Consider the following 22,948-nt stretch of genomic DNA (forward strand, 5'->3'; position numbering starts at 1 on the left):
TAGGTTGCTTTTGCACATTCATCAAGACCAAATGACATATATCATCTGAAAAAGGTTTGACTACATGCAGTTGTTCTTTCAGTTCCTCATCTGATGAACTATATAGATTTAAATCATTGACAAAGAGAAGATGAAAGTCTTTACAATTTGTTTTTTCTAGGAGCCAAATTGTAGCCATGGCCTAATTTAAGTGGGCAGCTTAATGGGTTAACGGCAAGACAGAAAAGCAGAGGTGACAGCGAGTCACCCTGGAATATCCCCCTTTGGATTGTTATCCCTGGAATAATAATTTATTCTTTATCATGGCTTAATTGCAAAGTGGTCTGCCACTGTTTCATGGTCACTGTAATGTAGTCAATCAGAGTGAGGTGTATCTTTTACATTTTTTAGTACTCTTTTATCCATGAATGTGGGATACTATCAAATGCTTTTTTGTAGTCAATCCATGCCATACTTAGATTCTTCCCCTTTTTACACTTCATCATTATGATTTTATTTAGCAACAGCTGATCTTGTGTTCCACATAGCTTTCTTTTATTGCCTTTTGTTCTATTGTCATGATTGAGTTTTCTTCTAAATGACTATAAACTCTGCCGGCATCAATTCTGGTGTATAGTTTATATGTAGTTGGAAGGCAAGTTACTGGTCTATAATTTTTAGGGTAGCTTGCAGGTTCACTCTTAAGTAGGAGCATTGTTTTTTTCTGTTGTTAGCCAGGTTGGTGTCTGTTCAGGGTGCACATATAAATAGTTCTTACTCATAGCTAAATCTTCAGGCAAAGATGTTAATACTTTTAACGAGAAGTTAGATATTGCATCTGGGCCTGGTGTTTTCCAAATAGAGGCTTTTCTTAACTTTGTTTCAATCTTTCTGGCTGTTACTTCATCCCATTTCATATCCTGTACCTTTAAACTTCTTATACTTTCTTTTACTTCTTTTTTCCATTTAGCATCTTTGTTATATTCCACAGGATCTTCATAAATACTTCTCCAAAATGTAGCTATTTCTTCTTTTTTTGGGTGGTCTTTCAATTCCTTTTACCTTGTTTCCCAATTCTCTCTAAAACTTTTGGGGTCATCAATAAATTGCTTATTTTGTACTTTTCCTTTTTATTTATCTGTGTATCTTCTAGGTTTTTCTGCCTGTGCTGATATTTTTAGTTTATTATTTGCGATAGTGCATGATAGATCCTGATCCATTATAGTATTGTGCATTGCTTTTATCATATCTGTCTTTCTGAGTATTTTTGTTGATCTGTTCCCTCTTCTATACTCCTGTAACAGTGACACTTCTTGTCTTAATTGCTTTATAGTTTTCTCTATTCGATATTTCCATGATGGCGTTCAGTTTCTCCCTTTCCTTTCCCTCATTACCCTGTGATCTTGTGGTAGAATTTTATCTGTCATTAATTTACCTGCACAATAATATATTCAGTTTACTTCTGTTATATCACATGGGTTTCTATGGACAGTCCTAATTACTATGTTCATTTGTTTTAGCAAACTTCTGACTTTTTGGGTTTTATTGACCTTCTTCAGTCTATTTCTTGCATTGATCTTAATATGTCTATTTCTATTAAATCAAGCAACTCTTCTCTTAGCTCATTTTCTTCTAAATGGAGGGCACATTTTTTGTTCTCCATTTTCTCTGGGCATTCTGTAGAAAGTTCTGTTGTATCTTCCTGTGGCACATTCTCTTCAGTATCATCCTGTGTCATCAGTTGCTCTGTCATATAGGGACTCACTGGCCTATCACTCCTCAACACTGACTGATCCAGAGTTGCCACAGTTTTCTGTTCCTTCCCTTGCTGTCCAGCTTCAAGTGAATATTTATACTGGTTTCTTGTGGAAGACTCCAAAATATCTTCATATGGCAACTGATCAGTTGCTTCCTGTTCCATTGATTTCTCCTTATGTTGGATGTCTGTTGCTCTATCTTAATGTGGTGCTCTCTGAGTTAGATTTTCTGCACTGAATTCTTCACTTTGCAGGTACTGCATAACCTCAATTTCTATTTATTTAACTTCTCCATTACTAATTTTCTTTTCTACTTTTCCTCTGTCTTTTTATTTTTGTATTGTAAGGTTTTTCATGTCTGGATTCCTTTGATTGTATTTCTCTTCAGGTATCTTTGGTGCTGCTCTCTTTGTATTAATTAGTTTTACTTTCTCCTTTGCATAAATATTACACCATATTAAATCTCTTTTTCTTTCCCATGTCTATATTTCTTCTTCAGATGTCTCCTGAGCTTCCTGTTTTTCCTTACCTTGGAGACTCGTTACATCATGCTGTAATGTAAGCTGTGTTAGACCTTCTACACCAAATCCTTCACTTTGCAGGTATTCCATAACTTCAGCTCCTATTTTTTAACTTTTACTTTACTAATCTTCTTTTCTACATTCCTTCTTTGTAATATTATTTTCTTTATTCTGAAATTTTCCATATCTGGATGCCTTTGCCTATATTTATCTCCAAATATCTTTGGGGCTGCCTTTTTTGTATTGCTTAATTTGGCTTTTGACTTTACATAAATATTGCACCATATCAAATCTATCTTTCTTTCCATGTCTATATTTCTGTAAGGGTATGTAGATGATCATTGTGGAATTATTAAATAAGGTCATAAGTAATTTACAAACTCTTGATCCAAGCCAGCTGGGCTTTGTCAAGGGTAAATCCATCCTGCCTAACTTGGCTGACTTCTTCAAAATGTTAATGAAACAATGGATGATAATCTGTACATACCACATACCTAGTCCTTGCAAAGGTGTTAGACATTATCCACACTCTGATATTGTTGATAAACTCTCCCAGCTAAATGTTAATCCATATGTAACTCATTGGATAGCAGGCTGACTCACACAAAGAATCCAGAAAATTATGCTAGGTGTCTCTACCTCCTCTAAGATACTTGTCACTAGTGGAGTACCTTGGGTTTTGATACTTGAGCCCCTCACACAAACACACACACATCACACACACACACATCACTCACACACACACAAATCACTCACACACACACACTATATATATATATATATATATATATATATATATATATATATATATATATATATATATGTATATAGAGAGAGAGAGAGGGAGAGAAATATTTTATATGTGTGTTTGTGTATTTGTATATTATATAGAGGTACATGTTTGAATGTATGAGTATATTACTTTTAATCTAAGACTCTTTTTTTATCTAATTGCAAAATATTTCAAAATGTAATCCAAAACACATTTATTCAAATCATATTTCATGCAAAATTTCATATACAACAAATACTCCTCCACAAGTCTTTTTTTTGCATGGGAAAGGCCTCCCTGCAACCACTCCCACTCATGTGCCCCACACACCCTTTACATAAATATGCTAACTCCATGGTAAATCAACCAGAGAGAAAGCAGAAATACCACATACAATGAATCACTGGGTGACTATCCTAGCTCTACTCATCTCAGCACTAATGAGCATAGTCTGCAACATTGGGTGGGGGGAACTACTAGCCAACCGGGATTAAGCTAAACTCTTTAGTCTTAATGGCATTTCAACTATTACTGGGATTGGGGGGGTGAGGAGAACCACTAGCACACGGACTAATCTGAAGGCTTGTGCTTTAATGGCACTTCAGCTAGTATGGGGACATAATGCAGACACAGCAGTTAACTACTGTAGTGATCTGCATGCCACAGTATTAAACAGTGATCCGGAGTCATGCAAATTAGCAGGAAATGAGTGCTTTCTCATCGCATATAATATGTCTTTAAATTGCAGAATACCACATCATGGGTTCAGGAATGTCTAGGGCCTTTAATGAATTCCTGGGATTGTAATCTACACAAATACAGATAATCCCCTGATCTCCTCTTTCGACATAGTATTTATGCTGATGGTTCCATAAACAATAAATAGATGCTTTGCAACTTAAAACCTTGCATTTTTTTTTTATTCCTTTTAAAAGTCTTTCTGTAACCAGAGCCAAACTGTTGGTTTAGAGGGATAAATCCTGTGTCCCAGGTGACCTGGGTTCAGTTATCATCTCAGAAAACTGAAGGAGCAGCAGAGATGGATGGTCATGCCCATCCCAGGTGGAAGGGTGCTCATCACTGAAGCTCCATAACAGGAGGCATAAACCAAAGAGGGGAGTTGCCCTCAGATGTAGTTGATGAGATTGGGTGGTACGGAAAAAGGAGTGGTAGGGAATATAAAAGAAAATCCACCCTGATGAAAGCAGAGATCTCTAATCCCCCAAGATGCTGTTAGGATGCACAACAAGCCCCTGCAATACCGAATTAGTCAAGGGAATAGGAAAATGGCTGGTAGACCTGTCATGGACATAATCTTTCTGTAACCTGCTACATGTTTCCACCAAATGTTGAAGTTTTTATTAAAATGTAATTCTTTCATATACAACTAGAATTTCATATTAAAATAGATAGTGAATGCACATTATCTGTACATTTGGCTTTACTTCCTAGGTCATCTTTTTGAAACTAGTGTAAGAGAAGTTCTCTCTTAATGGTATCATATGCTGTTCTCTTCATAAATCGAACCACAAGGAAGCCTGCATTTATCACTGTGTGCTTGGTAAGTTCGTCAACATATATTTCATAACCTAGGGAGTATATAATCATAGCAAATGCAGTTTTAGAGATTACCAAAGATCAGTATCATTCAGCTGATAGCCACTTATGTTGAAGCTCTTCATTAATCAAATGTAGAATCATTATTATTACCCAGAATGAGCTGGGTTATATTGAAAAAGCACACTCAACGACTCAGAAAGGTTCTCACCACGTACATAAATTGCCTTTTGCAGGTGTCTGACAGTGAGAAAATGTGATTTGGAGACAGCTATGGCCACAATGAGAAAGAACTCATTACTGGCATATTAGCATAGCTCTGTATCATTCTTGTTTATTTATTTATTTTATTTTGTTTTATTTATTTATTTTCAGTTTGTTTGCCAGGATTGTCCATTGGGCCACGAGGAGCCCGTTTTCAATGGAGTCCCGGGGAGAAAACTCCAGAGAAGTACAAAATACAAATACAAATAATAAAATACAAATAGAAATAAAAAAATACAAATAAACACATTACAATAAAAATTAAACTTACAGTTCTTGTAGAATAAGATTTTTCCAACAATTATTGTTAGGAATATAAGACAATAGAAGGCTCATAGCAGATGTATTAGCTTGTGGAGAGTAACTATGGTTGAGAAAGCTATGTAGGGTGGGAGCAGGAGCTCCCTGTTTAACCCTACCTCTGTCAGACCTGTGATGGCAGTGGTGTTTACCATAGCAGCCCTTTTCAAATACCACATGCACTCAGAAACCTGACTCACGCATGCACACACACACACCCACACCCACACCCAACAACAAACAGACTCCCCCTGCAGTCAATCACACTCACAGAAAAACTAACCCATTCATACACACATATGCATACAAGCACACAGACATGTACACACACACACACACACACACACACACACACACACACACACACACACACACACACACACACACACACACACACACACACACTCACACACACACTCATCCAAACCTGGAAGTTCAAACCTAGCCTTCCTAGTGTGACTACTAGAGCCACACACACACACACACACACACACACACACATATAGACACACACACGCACACACATAGACACACACACACACACACACATAGACACACACACACACACACACACACACACACACACACACACACACACACACACACACACACACACACACACATACACATACACACATATATTCAACTGGCTTCATGTCTGCCCCTAGAGACAATCACATATTTTCACACACATACACAGCATAATGTACCCCAACGCTCATGTCTTTGCCAAATACCTGCACTGCAACTGCTTCCAGAGAAGTGAATGGGTGACCACTGTCTTTTGATGGTGTTAATTTTTCCCTCTTACCCTCTAACTATGGACATTTATGCAGCTGGGTGAGTCTTTGAATTGCATGGCAGTGTAAATCAGGAGCTGCCTGCATTTACAGGAGAGATCACATGGCCATTTAGCATTAACTGCTTCTCCAGTTTGCCTCATTACCTTGTGACTCAACCAGTTTTACAGTTCTCCATGCCTAGGATCCTGGTAATTGGAAACCTCAGCGGTAGAGAGGTCGATGAATTTTAAAGACGTACTAAGAGGAAGAAACCACTCATGTTAAGGCTTCTTACTGCAGTTGTGTGACTTTAGTTTCTGGGGGCTATCCGCAGGGGGCTGAAGTGAGGAACAGATGGCCCGCAGAAAATGACAGTTCACTTGGTGTTAACATTTTTTTTCCTTTTTTTGATAGGCCAACATGTTTTTGCTGCATTTGTAGCAGCCTTTGATTTTCTTTTTTAATTTTTAAGCCATTTAGATTGCCTGGGATCTGTATTACAAGAACTATATAATGAACATTTGCAGCGGGAAGTGATCTGTAGTTGTCAACTAAAATTGTATTCTTTCTACCCACTGGTGGTTTTGAAACAATGACATAGTGCCATGCTTCTGGCTTCCCTTTCAGTTAAAAATGAAACATTTTAAACAGAAGTTGTGAATTCAAAGAATTTTTATAGGTTCATAGGTGTGTACTAGGCTAATGGCCCTGGAGCCTTTACAAGCCTAGCCCATAGGATTACCCTGGCATCGTGCCACCCAACCTTAGTTCCTAGTGCCTCTGTCGAGTAGAGCCACTGGAGTGATCCCTGGGGTGAATTTTCTATTTCCCATCCACTCATCAAGATTTCTTTTGAAGAGGGCCAGTAAGGTGCTCTGCTTGACATGTATGGGAAGTCTATTCCATAGCATTGGCAGTCTCTGTGTTATGAACCTGTCCCTCCAGCACATTCTAAAAAAACAGTAAAGTGGTGTAAAAGTGCTTACCAAAAAACAAATAAACCAAAAAATAAGCATCCTAGTAGTCAGTCTCCAGTCCAGTTTATTGTATAAAGAATCAGTTAAGTGCTTTCATCAAACACAGTTGACTTCATCAGAACAAAGGTCTTTTCTTAAAAAGCAGGTTAAATAGGTTTAAAACAACCTCCAGCATGTTCTGTTGATTGTAGTAATGACAATGAGGTCTCTAGTGTGTGTGGTGCAGAGGGATTTGGATTTCTATAGATTTAGCATTTCTAACAGAGCTGGGTCAGACATGGCTTTGTAAGTAAAGAAGAGGTTTCCTGTAAGTGGGCGATTTCAGACAGAGAATAGTTGGAGTTTTTTGAGTCTGTCCATATAGGACAAGTGTTTAAGGCCTATGATCCTCTTTGTGAGGTACTTTTGTGGCCTCTCCAGTTGCTGCAGGTGTCTAGTGAGGTACATGCCAAATGGGGCATTGTACTCGATGATTGGCCTAATGAGAGAATAGTAGAGAAAAATAATGACCTCTTTCTTCCTGGATGCAAAACCATTAGTAATGCGATGTGTCACATAGAAGGACTTTCTGACCACAGTGGCAACGTGGCGGTCAAAAGTGAGGTTGCTGTCAAGCTGTGTTCCTAGATCTCTTAGAACACCTTTTGTGTTCAGTGGACTACCATCAATGTGGTAATTCAAGGGAACTGGGTTTTTCCCAAAGGGGATGAAGACATATTTTTTGGCATTGAGCTTAAAGCCATGGTTCTGACACCAGTTGTTGGTCTCATTGAGGTCTTTCTGTAGGATGTCAACATCACTTGGGGAGTTAATAATAGCTCCCAACTTGCAACCATCTGTGAACTTTGTCAGCCAGAGTCTCTCTGTGTTGGCCTGGCCTTCAGAGAAGTAGATACCAAACAGGAGAGGACCCAGGACTGAACCCTGTGGGACTCCACTTGTGACTGGAGTCAGCTACTTTCACACTGTGGGTTCTATCTGTGAGCCAGTTTGCAACCCACCTAGTGATATAGGGGTTGATGCCTAGCTTAGTAAGTTTTTCTTATGATTCCAGAGTGGGGAATTGTATCAAAGGCCTTGGCCAGATCAAGGTAGGCTGTATGAACCACCATACCTTCATCCACAGCTCTGATGACTGACTCAAAGAAGTCGACCAAGTTGACCAGGCATAAGCTACCCTTCACAAAACCAAACTGTATAGGATCCAGAGTTTGGAGATTCCCTGTATCCTTGTTTATTAGGTCCATGATGATGCGTCTGATAGCTTTGCATATCAGACTCATCAATCTAATGGGGCGATAGTTCCCGGGGTCTGAACTTGCTCCTCCTTTGTGGAGAGAGATGACTGTAGCAATGCGCCATTCGGTAGGGACAAAGCCTGAGGTGAGTCTATGACTGAACAGGGCACACAGGTGAGGTGCCAGTTCACTCTGTATTTCATGTAGGACACAGCCAGGGATACTGACAGGTCCCATAGAAGCTGTATTCTTGGCCTTGGACAGTGCTGTTTTAACCTGTGCAGCAGTAATATTGGGTGCCTGGCAATCTACGGATATTGTGATTGGTCTTTTGGAGAGAGAGAGAGAGAGAGAGAGAGAGGGGTACAGTTAGGACTGAATCTGTCCACCAGTATATTTGCAATATTTGTTGGCTTGGTATAGGAGGTACCATTGTGCCGTAGCTCAGAGCAAATCTGGGTATTGCCATGGAGATTCTTTACATAACTATAGAAGGCCTTGTGGTTGTGTTTACTATCTGCTGCCTGCAATTCTGTTTTCATAGCTAGCTTTAGAGGATTTGATGAGGGATGTCAACCTTTTGTTGAGGCTGATAAGGGAGTTTTTCCAGTCTTGGGACTTCACCTTATTTTGCATTAGTTTCCTGTTTCTGTTGTAGAGTTTGTTTATAGTAGGGAACCACCAGTTTGGCTTCCTTTTTTTTTGAGGAGAGCATCTTAGTTCTATTGGGTATGGTGAGATCCATCCATTTGTGTACGGGTTCATACAGTGTATTGGTGTATGATTTGGCGGTCATAGGTTCATAGATAGGTACTAGGCTATTGGCCCAATGGCCTACATAACCCTATCCAACAAGGTTCCCTGGCTTACACCACCCAAGAAAGTTATTTTCCTGTGCCACTGTCGAGCAGAGACACAGAAGTGATCCCAGGGTGAATTTCCTATTTCTCATCCACTCATCAAGATTTTTCTTGAATAGTGCTAATGAAGAACTTTGCTTGACATAGATGGGTAGCCTGTTCCAGAGTATGGGAAGTCTCTGGGACAGGAATCTATCCCTTCAGCTACATTGCCTCGGGATGCCCATGTTCCCCAGGTTAACAGGAGAATGCACAGGGAACTGACCTTTAGACATGCCTGGAGGTGTGGGCATTGATAAGTACTGGAGCTGTTTCCTTGTAGAACGTTTAGTGCTGTAGCACTTTTGTGTACTACAATAATTGCTACAAGAAGTCTGGTAAAGTGCTAAACTAACAAGCTAGTCAAAGTACAGGAGAGGAGAGAAATAGCAGATCTTAGGGAGAATTTGAAGAGAAAACTTTGGCACTGCTCAGAAGCTTACAAACAGTCCTGGATACAGCAAATCTGTATCTGGGCTAGATTAGTTACAGGAAAGGTGGGAAACAAGCACAGGTGTGGGCTTTTAAACCAGAAAGTTAAAAGAGATGGAAAAACTGCCCAAATGGTCAATAAACTATAAGTTCTGGACCAAAACCCACTCCTCTTGTGGTAGATAGGCTACCTAGTACTTACCACTCCCACTGATAAGCTAGAAGGCTTCCCTCCAACACAGAAAGGCTTGGGGGACTCAGAAGCTTACAAACAGTCCTGGATACAGCAAATCTGTACCTGGACTAGACTATTTACAGGAAAGGTGGAAAACAAGTGCAAATGTGGGCTTTTAAATCAGAAAGTTGAAAGAGATGGAAAATGCCCAAACAGCCAATAAGCTACAATTTCTGGGCCAGGAACCACTCCTCTTGTGGTAGATAGGCTACCTAGTACTTACCATTCCCGCTGACATGCTAGAAGGCTTCCCTCCAACACAGAAAAGCTTGGGGGTACAGAAGCATACACACAGATCTGGATACAGCAAATCTGTACCTGGACTAGTCTAGTTACAGGAAAGAGAGGAAACAAGCACAAATGCGGGCTTTTAAACCAAAAAGTTGAAAGAGATTGAAAAACTGCCCAAATGGCCAATAAACTACAATTTTTGGGCCAAATCCCACTCGTCTTGTGGTAGATAGGCTACCTTGTGCATACCACTCCCACTGATAAGCTAGAAGGCTTCCCTCCAACACAGAAAGGCTTGGGGGGCTCAGAAGAGCAGAAGGCAGTAAATTAGAAGGCTACTAACAAGCAGTAATAAGTGCAGAGTAAGAGCAACTGAACAGATAACAGCAAACTAAAACAGTTACAGTAAGAACAGCTGAATAAAGTGTATATACATATATATATATATATATATATATATATATATATATATATATATATATACATTTTTTTGAGAGAGGGAACAGAGCAGGATTAAGAGGCTACAGGGGTTGTCCTTCCCAAATGCTATCTTTGTACACAGTGGTTACAGCTCAAGAGATGGGGCTAGTAGGAGTGCCTGAAATCACAATATGATCTCACTGCACTCAGCTGAGTGCGCAAATGAGATGGGCCCAGAAGGAGTATCCAAATACAAATTTACAAGATGGGTGGGCAATTTCAAAGCCACCAAGATTACCACCAAAACAAGAACAGGGAGGGGGAGTGGGGAACTAACTGTAGAGACACAGAGCCCACAATATTCAATTCAATTAATATTAGGTGAAAAATATAAATATGAAAAAAAACTGGCATGCCTATGATAGCTTGACCTTTTACCTTTTTTAATTTCATAATACTATTTCTTCTTTCCATATCTTCTGTATAGCTTCTAAAACTTATTTCAGACAGTACATCCATTCTTTAATTTCCTTCACTTGTATTTCTTTTCTGATTCCTCTAACATTTTGCTGTAAAATTGTTGGAATACTTTAGAAAGTTTCTTTGTCTCCCTTTTTCCCTTTCTTTTCTTTTTTCTAACCAAAATTCATTCATCCATGATCTGACTTTTATTTCCCATCAAGTTCACTGATTTTGAATCATTGAAGTGAATGAAATCTCTTGGGTATTGTTGTCTTGAAGCTGTCATTGAGCTGTCTCCCAAAACACCATACACATTCTTTTACTTTTTGTCACTCGCCATGTCAGGAAGAAACATGTGAATGTTATGGGTTCTTGTTCAAGCAGCTTTATTATATACAAATACATCATAAATGAAGCTAAGTAACTTATAAACAAACTAGCTATCATGCACATACATGTTAACACTCTGGCTGCACTTTCAAAATGGCACCGAAGCTAACACATGCTTGGTATTTATATGAGCACACAGACTTTAGAAATGCTTCTTAAAGGTATAGCACACCTGTTATTCTACATCCTCCATCTTTGAGAAATGAGTCAGGTATTGTCACTGGCAATAATAAATATGCAATTTACACAGGAATAATTTTCATCATGCAAATTATACAAAGAGGTACATATATACAACTATGTCCAAGTTGCTGTGTATTTCACACTAGGCTTTGAAATGCGACCATATCATTTGATACAAAATTTGGGATCTGGTTTAGCAAATGGAATTCTCTCTGCTGACTGTTCAGTCTTAGGAATCTCGGGACCATCTACTGGAACAGTATCAGGAGTCAAGACATGTTCTGGAAAAGTAATATCATTTGGATTGCTCTGAGAGTTAGAGTCTTTGTCACAGGAACAATGCTGTGATATTGATTCTGCTACAGGAAGATGTCTGCAATTTCTGTTGTACTCCACACTATCGGATTTAACAAAATAGAATCTCAGCTCTGCACATATACTCATTACTTGACCAATCTAGTCGAAACCTTTTGCTCTTTTATCCTCACTGTCTCCCCTTCTTTCAACAGATGAAGAAATCTGCTCGATTTGCCATAGCTGGACTTTTGAAAAGAACGCTTTTTAAATAACTGGGCTGTAATGGCTTTGTTGTTTTTAGCTTTAGGCCTCAATAAACTAGAACTGATACGCTATGCTGTTCTGGTTTGCCTGTATAAAAGTCTCTGACCAGGTGAGCCAAGTATATCATCACGGGGTATGTCTCTGAGATTGAGTAAATTCAAAAAAGTACTGGTATTATCATGCTTTGACTTCTCAAGTAGTTGCTTTGCACTCTGTACTGCACGTTCAGCAAGTCCATTTGATTGCGGAAATTCTGGACTACTAGTAACATGTACGAAGTCCGACTCTCTTGCAAAGTTCTGAAACAATTGACTGGTAAATTGGGTACCATTGTCAAAGATTAATTTCTGTGGACTGTCATGGACTGAGAAATGACATTTCAACTTAGTAATGACTGTTAGTTAGATTAGGTAGTAGATTGATCTCAAACCAATTCGAATAAGAGTCTACCCGTACTAATTAATGTTGATTGTTTCACTCGAATATGTCAGTAGCTACTATTGACCAAGGTAGTTCAGGGATTTGATTTAGCTGAAGTGATTCCTTTTGCAAATATGGTTTTGTACTATTATATACTGAACAGGAAGAAAGTTCTCTGTCGATGTCTTTCACTAGAGAAGTCCAAAACATAAGTCTTCTCACCCTGCTCTTAGTAAATTCAGAACCTGGGAGACCACGATGCAAAATCTGGATATACTCTTGCTCTAAGGAAGTAAGAACAACAATTTTAGGACCTTTGAAATGAAAATAATGCCATCTTCCATCATCAACTCATCTCTGTAAGGAAAGTAAGATTGCATATCAGATGGTACACTAGATTGCTTTGATGGCCATCCAACGCTGATGTAGTGACTGAGCTTTTGCAAAACTGGATTAGTTGTTATATGATCTCATAGCTCATCAAGTCTTGTGGTAGAAAAATTATGCACTTCCATGACATCAAAGTCCAAATTCTCTGTGTCAAGATGTTTTGTTGTATTTATGAGTAATATGGATAAGGTATCAGCCAGATAAAGAAGTTTGCCTTTCATATAGACCATTTTGAAGTTGTACTTTTGCAATTTAAGCATAATTCTTTGTAATCTCACTGGAGCTGAATGCATAGGCTTCTTTAAAATAGTAACCGAAGGTTGATGATTAGTTTCAATCTGGCTGTCTTGACCATAGATATAATCATGAAACCTGGAGCATGCAAACGCTATTTCCAAAAGTTCCTAATCAATTAGAGCATACTGCATCTCAGTCTGGGTAAGTGTTCTAGATGTGTAGGCTACCAGCTTGCCTTCTTGGAGAATAACTGCACCTAAACCAAATTTTGAAGCACTGCAGGAAAGGGTTACTGGTTTGTTGACATTATAGTAACTTAATGTTGGTGGGGTAGATTTTTTTCTGCTTAAAAATTTCAAATTCTTTCTGGTGCTGTTCTAGCCATGACCTTGTAACATTTTTATGTGTGAGCTCCCTGAAAGGTGATGTCAATTCACTGTAGTCTGGTATAAACTTGCCTAAATAGTTGATCATGCCAAGAAAACATTGTAGAACTTGTACATTATCCAGTGCTAGCATTTCAAGAACGGCTGCTTACTTGGACGTGTCTGGTCTCAAGCCAATACTTGTAAATAAATGACCTACATATGTAACTTCTGAAAGTCTGAATTTGCACTTCAGAGGATTGAGCTTTAAGTTCACTTGACTTGCTCTATCTAGAACTCTCTTAAGATATCTGTCATGCTCTGCCTCACTATTCATAGGTTCATAGGTTCATACTAGGCTATCTGCCCTAGGGCATTTATAAGCCTAGCCAGAGTATGTTTGGCTTTCGCCACCCATTTTAAATTAATTTTGCTATGCCCTTTTTCGAGGTTAGTATACTGTGCCTCTGTCTAACAGTGACACAGAAGTGATACCCGGGGTAAACCTACGATCTCCCATCCACTCATCAAGATTCCTCTTGAAAAGAGTCAATGAGGGACTCTGCCTAACCTGGACAGGGATTTTATTCCAGAGTGAAGGGAGCCTCTGGGTTATGAATCTGTCCCTCCAGCATGTCCTATTTATTTCAATGCTGAGGTTCAAGTCTCGAGCATGTAGCTCGATGGGATTTGGATTTTTTGAGGTGCAGCATGTCCCTTAATTCCGGGTTGGACATGGCCTTATACGTCAGGCACAGGTCACCTCTGAGCAGGCGGTATGCCACTGAGTAGAGCTGGAGTTTCTTTAACCGGGCAGCATATGGCATCTGTTTGAGCCCTTTGATCCTCTTGGAGAGGTACTTTTGGGGTCTTTCCAGTTGCTGCAGGTGTTTGGTAAGGTACATCCCAAAAGGGGCATTGTACTCAATTATGGGCCTGATGAGGGATGAGTAAAGAGGCACGATGACCTCCCCTAATCTAGATGTGAATCCCTTCATGATTAGGTGGGCTACATAAAATGTTTTTCTAACCACTTTGGCCACGTGGTTGTCAAATGAGAGATTGCTATCAACTTGGGTCCCCAGGTCCCTAATTACTTCTGTACTTAATGGATTACCACCTATGTGGTAATTTGTGAGCACTTTGTTTTTGCCAAAGGGGATGACTATACACTTTTTGGCGTTTTGCTTGAGGCCATGGCTCTGGCACCAGTTGTCTGTTTCTATGAGGCCCTTTTGGAGGATGCTTGTGTCGGCTGGAGAGTCGATTATGGCGCCCAGTTTGCAGTCATCTGGGAACTTGGTCAAACCAATAAATCATCTACTATTATGGCACAAGGATAACCCAAATAAATTTGCTCCATTGAACACTGAAAGACTTCACTTGCAGAATTTATTTCAAATGGTATCCTGAGGAATTTATATCTTTCAAATGGGGTACTAAATGTAGTCAGTAGTGAAGATTTGAGATCAATCACCACTTGCCAAAATTAACTTTTTGCATCCAAAAAAACAGTGGCATTTGGTATCAGGGCTGTGACTTCTTCAACTGTACGCATAGGATATGCAGTCTCATCAATGCTTTGTTAAACTCTCTTGGGTCAATGCATATTCTGATTTCATCTGAGCCTTTTTTATGAGCTGTTACCATGGATGACACAATTTCAGTAGGATCTGTAACTGGACAAATTACACCTTTTTGCACAATTTTATCCAACTGAGCTTTTACTTTATGCAGCATAGCTATGGGAACTCTGCTCTCTGGTCTGACCACTGGACTGATGTCTGTGTCTAGTTTCATAGAAGATACCACTGGAAGTTTGCCCAACCTGTCATCAAAAACATCAGCCTACTCTGAAAAAATAGTGTTAGTGAAGCTGGAACCAGGATATGTGCTTATTTGATGAACTTCTTTGGTAAAAGAAAGCAGATTAATTCTTGTACTGTCCCTGAGACCCAATAATTACTGCATAGGTCTTCAAACTACATAGAATAATAGGCTATAACAGTTTTTGGTCACATAACATGAAAGCACTACTCTGTCATCAGTCTTGAATTTCTTTATCTCCATAAGCAACAAGGTTTGCAAAACTAATCACATGTAGTTGTTCACCAGCTCTGACCTTTGCAAAAAGTATCTGCAGACATAACATTACACTTTGAACCAGTGTCTACTTTGAGCTTGGTGGATTTACCATTGATCTGAACAGTACAAAACACTTCATTTCTTGCCAGTAAATCTACTGCATCAATCTTTTCACCAATCACTGACACACCATCTACATAGAAAGCTGACTGTTGCAGGTTTACTTGATCAACTTGCTTTTTTGAGTGACCCTTCATTGTAACTGTGTTAGGTCTACTTGATTTACAAAATCTTTGAACTGCGGGCAGTTAACAATAAAGCTTGATTTTGGTCTTGCTGATTCATGCCTATACTCTACTGAGCAGCATCTGTTCTGCACTAGATAACCTTGGTTCTGCACCGAGCATGCTCCTTTAACTGAACTGGTCTTGGAATTTGGTAGAAGACTACAGGTTTTACCTGGAAGTCCTGCATGGGCTGCTGCCACCATGTGCTTAGGCCTGCTTTTGCCTGTCACATGCTGCATGCTGTCTACATTAGCTCTGGAGCCTGTTGAAACCATGCTCTTATTACTAGCAAGCATACTTGTGTGCCTTTCTGTAACTTCATGGATTTGACAAATCCCAATGGCTTTGCTCAGCATCATATAACTGTCACAAAGCAAAATCTTTCTCACAGCAGCATTATTAATACCACACACATGTCTATCCTTTATTAACTCATCTTTTAAATCACCAAACTCACACTTTTTAGCTTTGCTTCCTAGGTCAGTAATGTAAGCTGCAAAAGTCCCCCCTTTCTTTTGATCTCTCGTCTAAAACAAATGCCTCTTTAAGGTAACATTAGTCTGGGGATTACACATTTCTCTGAATGTGCCCTTCAAACACTCTGGGTCTTCTCTTGATTCAGCCTGCACAACAATATGATGAATTTCTCCTTCACCTTTATACACCACTGGTGCATATACAAATGAATGCTCCCTTTCAATGGCCTCTGACCCTGCTAGGTTTAGCAAAATAAATGCCCTTGTGTGTGCATCTTTATCAGAATAAGCTGCTTGTATAAATATATCATACTCTTGCTCAAATATTCTCCAATTCTCTGCAATATTTTGATCAAATACAAGTGGCTGTGGCTTGCAAAATCTGTCTGCCATATTAACATATCTTAGTGAAGACGTTTTGTAAATATACATGAACACACCAACTTGTACATACGCATATACATGTGCTTGAAATTTATGCCAGTTCTTGCAATAGCACAATAAGCCTCTGTATAACTGAACTTTATGAAATAAGTCTCCTGGGCACTGTAATACTCTGAAATCATTTTACTTGTAAAAGTCACTTGTCTTGAAATTATTTTACTGTACAAGCCATTTATCTTGAAATTATTTGACTGTAAAAGTCATTTATCATCATTTTAAGAAACCTTTTCAATAACTGCACAGAGTGAATAAACTGGGCAATAGAAGCTGAGGGCAAGAAACATTTTGAAGCAACTGTACTTTATAAATAAACTATTTCAAAGTAATTCAATGTGAATAAACTGTTTTGAAGTAATTATACTTTGCAAATGAACTGGGCAGAAGAAGCTGAGAGTGAGAAACATTTTGAAATAACTGTACTTTGCGAATCTCAGCACACAGCATACTGAAATCTCCCAAAATGGCTGCACTTTGACAAATACTCTGTACAGCACAATCAACACTCTAATGGCAGCACTCTGTGAATAGGTACACCCATAAAGAAGAAAGTTTTCAAAATGGCTGTATTTGACTGCACTTCATGAAATAGTTGCACTTTGCACACAACAAACTCTTAATGTTCAGTAATAAACACACACTGTGAGAACTTTTACACACTTTTGAGATACTTCAAATAACTCTAGTTATGCTATTTAAGGCTTCAGTCAATGCAAAGTTGTAATTTATGCCAAAACACAGTAATCTGCCAAAACACATGCAGTTGCCTAGCTTTGTTTATGCTCAATGTACCCTTTTCTGCCCCTATTCTTATATTTGTTTTGCTCATTTAATCTCTTAATGTGCCCTTTTGTCCTTTCGTTATACTTGTTTTGCTCATTTAATCTCTTTTCACACCCATTATACATTCTTGTTCTCGTTTTAACTTGAGACATGCTCGTTTTTACATGCTTGTTTTACAATTCTGAGGTAGTTCTGAACCCCTTATGTACTTTTCTAATACTTGTTTTATCAAATAATCTTGTTTCAAACATTTTGTTTGATTAATGAGCTTTTTTATGCTTCTCTTTTGCTTAATAAACATTTCTGTGCTATTTGTTTGCTTAGTAATATATGTTGTGCCCTTGTAATGCTCTGTTTTATCTCTTTTAATAAATAAATCTTTCATGCATATTTTCTTTACATTTAGCTTGCTTCTGGCCCTTTTTTTTTCTCAAAGTTCACTTGGTTTACCTTCATCGTTACGTATGCACCTCATGGCTCTGAAGAGTAGTCTTTATCATCCTGGTTCTGCACCATGTCACTCGCCAGTTCAGGAAGAAACAGGCAAACGTTGTGGGTTCTTGTTCAAGCAGCTTTATTATTAACAAACACATCATAACGAAGCTAAGTAACTTTAAGTTATAAACAAACTAGCTATCATGCACACAGATGTTAACATTCTGGCTGCACCTTCAAAATGGCACTGAAGCTAACACATGCTTGGTATTATACAGACACACACACACACACACACACACACACACACACACACACACACACACACACACACACACACACACACCTTGGAAATGCTTCTTAAAGGTACAGCACACCTGTTATTCTACACTTTTGATCTATAATGACAGATGCATTTAACAATGCTTGACTTCTTGACTTTCATAATAGTTCCACTTTTTTGCCATGTAATGCTTGTCCCATAATTTACCCTTCTATTACTGTTTTTTCTATTTGACACACAATTGTCCTCATATTTTCCCTTAATATTCTTTGAAATCTTTTCTTTACCAGTAGACAGTTCTCTTAATTTTACAAAACTTTACTTTAAGCCTCCAGGATGTTGGTGTTCTCAGTTTCCATTTTAAATCTCACTGTAGTTCGCAGAGAAGGGAGTAAAAGGGGTCTATTTTTAGTATGCATTATCTATTACTATGCCAGAAAAAGACTGGCACAGAGGTGTTCTTATTTGTTTAGGTATCTTCTTCTTCTTCTTTCGGCTTTTCCTGGTCAGGGGTCGCCACAGCGGAGCATCTGTCTGCTCATGATTGACAGTGGAGTTTTTCAGTGTCGAGTTGCCAGCCCAGCACCCAACCTTCCACAGAAGGCACACACACGCATGCACTCACACCTAGGGCCAATTTAGAGTGTCCAATCCACCTACAGCATGTCTTTCGTTTGTTGGAGGAAACCAGAGCACCCGAAGGAAACCCACGCAACCACAGGGAGGACATGCAGACTCCACACAGAAGGCACCCCAGCCGAGGATTGAATCAGAGAGCCTCTTGCTGTGAGGTGGCAACGCTAACCGCTGCACCACCGTGGCCACCCCTTATTTGTTCAGGTATGCATGCCTTTATTTATTTATATTTCTTTTTACCGAGTGACTCAGTTGGGGTGGTTTGAAGTTGCTAGATACAATGTACAATACTGTTTCTCATCCTCCAGATACCTAGCTTCTATTATTTCCCATAACTGTGTTCTACAGCTTCATATAGCTGTGCTTAGATGAATTGCATTCATTTTTGGGTCTGTACAGATAATTATGTTTCTTGCTAGTTTTTTACTAGAATTTCCTTTTCATATTCTCATCAGCTTTCTACAAATTGTCCATTTTAACTGGAATATTAAAGTTGCCATTGTCATTGTTACACCTGCTTAATTTCCACTGTATACAATATACTGGTATTCATATGTCTGATGACTGGTCAGAGATGGGATTGCTAATGCAGACCTATTGCAGGTGATCAGCCATGTGTCGATTTCTTCAGAATTACTAGTTCTATTACTTTGAGTTCTATGAGAGCATACCACCATATTGGAGTTGAGGGTTGACTTAATGGTTAAGGTGTTTACCTCACAGGAACAAGGTACAAGGTTACATTCAAATATTAGCTAGGTAAGTAATCTGCAGGCAGCTTGCCTAGTATTTACCTATGAGCCTGTGAGGATGGACCAAATGCAAGTACCTACAAAGTTATAAAAACACTTTGAGACAATCTCTACTTGGAGATAGCTACAGTTTTCTGACTTGCCACTTAGTGTGATAAACATTTTTGTGAACTGAATTGCTTGATATAAGCATCACTTAAGCAACCCCTGGCCATCAGAAATCCTCCAATGACAATATTTCACTAACTGTAACTCATTAAGATAATAATGTTCAAAATTATTTTCTTCCACCCAACAGCTGGAGCTATTAAAATCTCAACCTTCAGGTGAGCATTTTTGCACCCACTTGACATATATTAACTTGCAACTTAAAAATGGTGTTAGTAAACAAAATCAAAAGTTTAGTATGTAGTATAATAAATTAACATTTGTGACATGCAGACTTAGTAATTGAAGTGTAGAATTAAACTGCAAAGAGAAATAGATATGAATAATAAAAGAAAATTATAACAATTTTTGCTTTCAAGTTTCTCCTGAATAATGGATTCCTTTCTAAAAACAGATTTCCAAATAGGAAGGCTGATTAGATTAGGAGCTTCTTGGAATATCCTTTTTACAACAACATGACTTCATTCATGTTGTGATCCTGGGAAGTCGGGCTACATCTCAGCAAACTTTAAGCTGTATTGCCTTTCAAACTGTAACAAGGCAATAAGTCCTTTTATAAATCAGACTGTTGCCAAATTCATCTTGCATTATGGGGTGGTTTATATATGCTTCATCTATAGCATGATGCCTTCAGGGATCAAGCTTAAATATCTGCTCACTCTTTTTTTAAGAGTGACAAGGCTGCTTTAAAGAAAAAAAGCAGTTTACAGGAGATGAAGTGCAGAAGTTAAATACTTCAGTTTACTTGCTGGGACCCAATTAAATGATGAACATTAATATGAAAAACTGAATGCCAAGAAATGCATTATAATGTCTTTTGGGAAAACTGCCAGCCAAGCTAATTACTCCATTGATACAACACCCTTAAGAGTTTGCCCGGTAACGCTATTCAGGGATCTGGGAACATATGTAGACAGTAATCTGGTCTTTGATCAATATGTGGCCAAGTTAGTAAGAAAATCATTCTATGTCACTCACCTTATAAGTAAGGACATGGCATCCATGTACATGGAAGTCATAATGCCACTTTATTCGGCTCTTATTAGACCCGTCATTGAGAATAATGCCCCCTTCGGCAAGCACTTGACCAGACATATGCAACAGCTGGAATGCACACAAAGGTTTCCTTACTACGAGAATCCAGGATATAAACTTATTGTCTTATATAGACTGCCTTAAACCCCCACCTCTATACTTGGCCTCCTACAAGTTACTGAGAGCAATCAATGCCTGCCATACAAGACATCCTGAAATCCAGGTCTGATGGACTTTCCACAAAATGCATAACATCAGAACCACTAGATCCAAAGTTTTAAATTTTGCTTTTGACATAAATAAGACATGTCAAGACAAATATATGTCTCAGAGGTTCCCCATTCTCTGGAACAGGCTCCCCATTCATGTAAAGCACAGTCCATCCCTAACCCTATTTATGCGTAATCTTGACCAAGGGATGGGAAATCAGAAATTCAGCCTGGGTCTCTTCCCATATTTGTGATAGTTTGGGCATTACTGTCTGTCTCTGTCTAACATACCCCCCCACACACACATACATACACACACACACACACACACACACACACACACACACACACAACCTCTAGAAATTCCCTAAATAACATACCTCCTCCTTATAAATGCCCATGATACATAGTGACACAGTTGGGTCAGGTTGCATAGCTAGGTTTATAAAGACCCTGGTAGTCATTAGCTTAGTATATACCTGGGATCGTATAAAAGCAGCAGCACTCTTTAGAACTGAGCAACAGTATTCTGCACTGTTTGATCCAGCACCAGAGGTTCCCCCAAAAGTTTGTGTTAAAAATAGGTCAAGCAAATCCTTCATGTACAAAATGGCTGTGTTCATCAAAACAGTATAACTGAAGAGAGAATGAGTTGTAGAAGTAAAATGTCCAGTTTGTCTTTTAAAATCAAGCCACATATATGACATTAAAATGAAAACAAAAATAAAAACATGAGATATTTATAATATAGCAGTAGTCTCCTCTCTCGACCATCTTATCCAAGTTAAGAGGTTACATCAATCCTTATTTTTATGACTGTTTTTTCATAATAGCCACTGTAAAGAACAATTACTAATGCTGTTCTTAACTTCAGTGGTTTTGAAAATCGGAGTAAAATGTGTTGTATTACATTACATGAAATAAACACAACTACTACAGGAGCTTTGAAATGCATATCAAACTAAAAAGTAAAAACACCAAGACAAATGTAACCATTACTAGTATTAAATTAAGGTGTCATCTGGACTCTTCCGTCAGTACAGTATTTTAAAAAAAATCTGCATTCTAGAGGCTGCAGGCACTTTCTGCAATAAACAGTTTGTTTTCATCCTTGACTAGAAAGTGATGACTGACTTTTGATTTACAGAATAACAAAACTGGAGGTGGAATGCCACATCATTTCAAGACAATGCAGAATTCACACAAAACCTTAGGACATGAAAATGCCGTAGACATTGGTTTTAGCCGAAGAATTCTTGACACTGTACTGACAGCACAGCAGTGCTTTGCTTTGGGTTTAGAATGCATTAATAATGTCTTGATCTAAAGCCAAAGAATACCCATTGTGGGCAGCTCAGAATGTACAACCGAGATGATTATTTATTTATTTTTGTTGCCATATGCAGAATGACATAAATTGCCTTGTTTCATGAAGAATGGCAGTGCATTAAAATGCGTTACTTGTCAGATATTTGACATGTTAATATAAAATATTACAAAGCATAGTTGAAGCAAGTATGTTACAAAAGCTGTTTAAGTGTATCAAAACAAAGGGTGCTACTTCTACAGATAATGCATGAAGCAAGAAGCTTTCTTCAGGCATGTAAAGGAAAGCAATTAAAATATCAGTTTACCCTAAGTTTGGGCCCCAAATAAAATAAATACTATTCCTAAAAGTTCTGATTGCAGAGGTTTCATACATTGTCCTTTCACCTGGGAGTCTGCCTATATATACATAGGTTCATAGGTGTTTACTAGGCTAACAACCACAAGAACCTTTTTAAGCAGAGCCATGCATCCCAAATCTCTGACAAGCTCTGGTACTCTTGATAAGTGTAAGCATGGGCCTGGGAGATGAAACATTTACAACCATCTTGTGAGGCTGTTATAGCCCTCTCTTTTACTGTTCTAAAATAAAATACTGTTTTTAACCATGATAACAGGGCATGCATGCCTCTGTCACATTTTATTTTTAAGACAACTCCA

The sequence above is a fragment of the Protopterus annectens genome, chromosome 14.part0 (genome assembly GCF_019279795.1).
Source record: "Protopterus annectens isolate FY-2018-M chromosome 14.part0, PAN1.0, whole genome shotgun sequence".
Lineage (NCBI taxonomy): Eukaryota > Metazoa > Chordata > Ceratodontiformes > Protopteridae > Protopterus > Protopterus annectens.